Genomic DNA, 6,058 nt, shown 5'->3' with positions numbered 1-6,058 from the left:
GGCTCTTTCGGTCAGACTATCAGCAACTCGGTGCATACTATGTGTATAAAAGTTGTACTTACTGTGCATAATATTTCGAACCACAGACTTACTGCTGCTTGATGTAACATTTAATGTCTACACTTGCCTTGACATGACTGTACAATCCCAGGGGTGGTGAATGGGTATCAGGCAGAGGAAATAGCATGTCTGCTATTTCATAGCTACTATTAAAGATACTGGTAATCTAAGTAATTTAACTGGTCACGGAACAGAAGATAAAGCTTAAGGAGGAGACGAGGAGACCAAAAGTGAGGTACACAAGCCTGGATGTGGAGATTGTTATCACTTTAATGTCATTATCTGTGTCATTATCATTTGGGCAAATGTGAACACAGGAAATGACACTAAATTCAGAATTATGACAGCATTTACCCACCAAGAGAGGAGGAAGTTAGAAGAAAGAGCCAAACTCTTTCTTTCTTTCTTGATTAGACTATCAATGCTGGAGTTATATTTTGGATGAAGTCTTTTTTTTTTACCTGATATTCTGATAGAATGCTTACTGATAACATATTTTATAGACGGAAATGGTGAATAAGTAATGACACAAAAAACTAACACTGCTATAGAGAAATAATATGGTTAAATAATATAACTAAAAAGTAACTGGGGTGTCTTTTTTTTAAGTTTGTGAAAAGAATTGTCTCTGAGCTCCTCTTGATTGTTATCATAACAAAACAGTGATTGGAACAGAAAGTTTTCAAAACAATTTTCAAAACAAATTTACATGAGCGGAAAAGAAAGTCAGCATATGGCAAAAATCATTCCAGGAATACAAGTGAATCAGTCATGATTTTGCTGGGTGTTTTAAGAGAAGCAACCCATTCTTAGCAATCCATAGCAAGACACCATATTTAAGTGTCAGTTTTATCAAGAACATGATCTAAAGGTAAGAGTTTATTGTACAAATAGTAATAAAATCTTTTGAAAATAAGAAAATGTTATCTAATCTAAGTTAATAAGCAACATCACTGTTATAGTGTACCAACAATACCAACATAGCCAAAAAATAAGAGAGATGGAGAGACAGAGAGAGAGAGAGAGAGAGAGAGGAATCAAGCAAACTAAATCAGAGGTTGTGGGGCACCTGGGTGGCTCAGTGAGTTAACCCTATGCCTTCGGCTCAGGTCATGATCTCAGAGTCCTGGAATTGAGCCCCACATCTGTTGAGCAGAGAGCCTTCTTCCCCCTCTCTCTCTGCCTTCTGCTCTGCCTACTTGTGATCTCTCTCTCTCTCTCTCTCTCCGTGTGTGTGTCAAATAAATAAATAAATAAAAATCTTTAAATCAGAGGTTCTTTTATACAGTGGTTTCTCACCATTTCTTTAAAAGAAATAGAATTGAAAATTAAGTGATGTGCAAAATACGAATATAATCCCTAATTCTGTATCCAAAATCCCTGGAAAGAAATATCTTTTGATATTCACAACTTTGTCTTTCAAAATATAGTTTGTGCATATTCATAAATTAACAATACTAGTGGAATCTGGTGGTGGTTCACCCTCTAAATAAGCACAGCAATATTTCCTTAGCAAAACACAAAAAGCCAAAAGCATAATCAACTGAGTTCAGCTTTTAGAGCCAAACTAATAAAAATATTTTGTCTTACAGATACTTGGTTTTTAGCGTTGTAGATAAGTAAGCGGGAACTTGTATCTCCCAAATCAGTGTATGCATTAAAGTATACTCAATTCTTTCTTAAAAACCTTTTTACCAAAATCCTTTCCCTTCTTACCAAACCCCTTCATATGCGGTTTCATACTGATAATTTATCTGAGAGATCCTATCCACGTGTTACAATAAGGAGATTGACATAGAGTAGATAAGTTACATTTACTCTCTTTACAGAACATTATGCTAACAAATCATATTTTTATTTGGATATGAGAAGCATCTGTCCCCAAATATTGTGACCTATGCCGTGGTCCATCTGGTTTCTTCCACCGTGTCAGTCATTTTCCTCTCTGTTCTCCATGGCCTTTCCTTGCTCTGTCCATAACTCCGCGTGCTGATTCCTGCAAAATGCATTTCACAGTTTCCATGGCCAACCCGCTTTCAGTTAGGTTCAGTCCATGGGAGCAACTGGCTTGATATTTGGAAGGTGGGAAGAGAGGAGGAGCATGGTGTTTTTCCTTTCCTCTCTGCACTTCGGGCTTTATCTCCTGCGGTGGCTGCACTTTCAATGGGATCCTGCTACACAATTGCCTCTTCTTCCCAGTTCCCACCAGGAACCATCCACAGTCATTCCAGACCCCACTGTGTGATTCCAGGGATCCCTCTGCCTCCCTCTGTCTTTCCAACTCTAGGAACGACTTTCTGTTTTGATCATCTCTGTGCTGTCTTCTTTCTCCTGTTACTTTCGGGCTCTCCAACTGCCTTATAAATATTTTCCTGTATTAAATTCCCTCCATTGAATGATCTGGCATGGGCTCTGTTTACCTCCTGGACCCTCACCAGTACACTACCCTACTTTAAATAAGATCCAAACCGTTTGCCACACATTCACTTCCCTGACTAGCCCTTTGATTTCCTTTCCTATCTCGTTGACTGCTCCAGTCCCAGGGCCTTCTTGTTCTTCCCAAACAAAGCGCACCATTTTACATCTCAACGTGTTCGGATTCTTTGTATGGTTCTGGCCCAACTGTTTCAGAGCCTTGACCCTTCACCTCGTTTGGACCGACTCAAAAGTCACCCCTTTAAGATGTGGAGCTCTCTGAATTTGTGCCTGTATCATTCCATATGATCTATAATATGTCCTGCAACTGATAAAGAGGCCAAAATTTCTTCATAAGACCAACAGCTGAAATTCAAAATAAAGTGACTCACTACTTTAAATGTATTCTTATATCTAAGTGTTATGTGAAGTATATTTTTATTGAATGTATCTTTATAGGCGCTTTATCTTATAGACAGTTCTATGACTATGTAATACTGACGAATGTTGGATCAGAAAGTTAGAATTCAATAAATAGGATAAACAAAACAGGGACGCATACCCATCAGAGGAGCTGATTTTCAAATAGACAAGAATACCGGATAACCAAGGAAGATTGGAACCAAAAGAGATTTTAGATTATTGATATTTTTAATAGAATTTAGATAAAAAGGAGTGCATTTCTGGGCTATTTCGTGTTACTCGGGCCTCCAAAATCCTGTTCATAAAAGCAAAATGATGAAAATAACTCAGATACGGCCTGAGGTTTCTCTCAATTTCCCTTGAACTTGATACGCAGTTCTGTTCTTTACCTGCTTCCCCAGTGTCTCCATTAATGTAAGTAATTTCCAGACAGTTGCATCCTTCAATTATTGTCAACCGAAAGAACATGCCAGTTCAGCAATTCAGATCTCCAGTTAAGTACAATAACAAAATTATGGAATATCATGCAAATTTAAAATTTCTCTCCTTCTTACAGCTTCAGCTGAACTCGGACAAGAAAAACAGAGCAGACTAAGGGATGGGCTTGGTTTCTCTCGTTGTCCCACTGCAGTGTCAGGGAGTTCCTGGAGAAGTCCCCAGGAAACTCTGTACATGCCGCTCCTATGACATGGGCCATTAACCCCCACCGGTTTGTGGTCTAGTTCTGATTCTCCCCTCAAACTGGAGACACCCTATGTCCCATGAAAGACTAAACATCCAAAAGAGCTTTCTAGGGCTCACAGCACATTGCAACAGGGCTGAATGTGTTCCTTGCCTCATGCTGCTCTCATGCCTGTCAGCATTTAAGGCTCATGGCTGAATCATTGCAATTTCTGCTTCCATAATGACGTTGCCTTCCTTCTGTACTCAAATCTCCCTCTGCCTCCCTCTTCTACAAATACTTGTGATTTTATTTCATGCTCACCTGGAAAATCCAACATACTCCATCTCAAGATGTTTACCTTAATCTCTTCTGCAAAATCCTTTTGCCACAGAAGGTAATATTGTCGGATTCCAGTGACTGTGATGTGTGAATATCGGGGGTCATTATTGAGACTACCATAGAACCCCAGATGCCCCCAGGTTGTGTTCCTCCCCCACCTGGGCCCTTTTTAGCCCACAAGAAACACTCAGACAGCTTATCCCAGTATTGCAGATATGCCATTGTGTTCCCAGGAGAATTTTCTCTACTCTGTCCCATAGGCTACTTCGATGGGCATGAGGCTAGTATCTTTTCCTCAAAATGTCACACCCACATTCATTCTCCATGATTCTTTGTTGCAGTCTACGCTCCTGGAAGCTGAACTTTTAACAATTGCATCCCTTAGGCATCCTTCCCCTCTGGGTTCTGGTCAGTTTCAGCCACTGGGAGACATGGACAGGAAATCAGAAGGTAGGAGGAGAAAGTAGGCAAATTATTTAATTCTTCTGTTTCCCCTGGATGACTAAGGTCTTGGCAATGGCTACAATCTGTCCTTGTGAACCCCCAGCATCCTTCTGACACTCCACAGTGGAGAAATACATGATCCTTACCCAGAAGCCCTGCACAACATTGCCTGGGATATACATTATTAAAAAAGCAAAGTATTATATTTATTAAGGAATAAAAACTGAATCCTGATATAGTGTTGTTTAAAGTCCTGATAAAGTCCTGATAAAGTGGTAGTTTCTAGAATATTGGTTCCTAAAAAATACTTGTCATATAAGTACTAAATAAATAAACCACTTGTATTCTGCTATGGCATATGTGGCCATTTCTCAGAAAGATGCGACACTTTCTTTAGCATTTAACCCAGCAGTTATTTTTAGTTTAATCATCATGCATCTGTCAGTACGCTCTAAGGAGTAAAGCTGTCACTGACAGAGCTACTAACTGTCCATTCCTCTGCACAGAATATTTCCAACCACAGTGCTGTTAGTATTTGAAAGTGTGTTTAGCACCTAAACCACTGTTGATGTTTTTGTCATGACTCTTAGGGATCATAAGAGAGGCTATGAAAAAGGAGATTGAAATTTCTGGTGAAAAATAAGAATCTCCTGTAGAGGATATGGGAAGTAAAACCTGCATGAAACCTGTGTAAAGGGCCAAGAAGCAGGAGAGTTCTCTTTGAAGAAGAAAATGACGTCAAGACTGGGATTTACAAGCTTGGGTTTGGGGATCACTACCACTGGGACAGTCACATTGGCGTCCTTTTCAGTTGGACACGCATCATCACAATGGACAACATTAGCTCCGTCATCATGACTGGATTTTACTTTGAAAGAGGAAGGAGGGAGGAATGAAGAGAAACCTAACAACGTGAAATAACATGAGGCTAGAGAAGTCTTTGATATAATGAGACTGAGATAGAACATGAGGATGAAAATATCTCTGAGGCAAGTCCTACATCAACTATGGAAATGTTACTGTCGTGTTTCCAATATCTTTCTTAGAAATTTCTTCTCAATGGGACCTGTATAAGTAATAGATTTTTGTAAACAGAAATAGTGAGCAAGTAAATGCCTATAAGAACTCCTGTCATACTTTTTATATAAAACACTCGTTCATAATCTCAAACTTTCTACAAAAATAAATTGACGGATGAGAAAGGTTTGGGAAAACACATTCAGGCATTCATATTAGAGAAATAGAAAGATAGGCCACAGTAAAAATATATTCTGAAATAATAAGTAGGTAAAATAATCATGGTTTGCTGAATATACTGAAAGAAACACTTCCTTCTTAACAATCAGCAACAAAAACTCTATATTTAAGTGGCAGTTTTAGGAAGAATATAATTTAAAACTAAGGACTTACTTTACAAATAGTGCTAATGGCTTATGAATCCATAGTTATTGTGAAACATGGCCTGTATGGAATGCACAAGGGAAGCAACAGTGTCAGAAAATAAAGAGGAATTGGAACATCCCTCTTTCAGGGATTGTTCTTAAATACATACTATGTGGACCAAGAGGAGGTGAAAGAGGTAGACTCAGATATTTCTTTTTTGGATTTTTGAGGAGGCCATACCAAAGCTTAACAATACCAGAAACCTGTGGATGGTAGAAGATCCATCAAATACTTTATTTTTCTTAAAGATTTTATTTATTTATTTGACAG

This window comes from Mustela erminea, chromosome 6 (assembly GCF_009829155.1).
Source record: "Mustela erminea isolate mMusErm1 chromosome 6, mMusErm1.Pri, whole genome shotgun sequence".
NCBI lineage: Eukaryota > Metazoa > Chordata > Mammalia > Carnivora > Mustelidae > Mustela > Mustela erminea.
Note: the sequence above shows the minus strand (reverse complement) of the source record.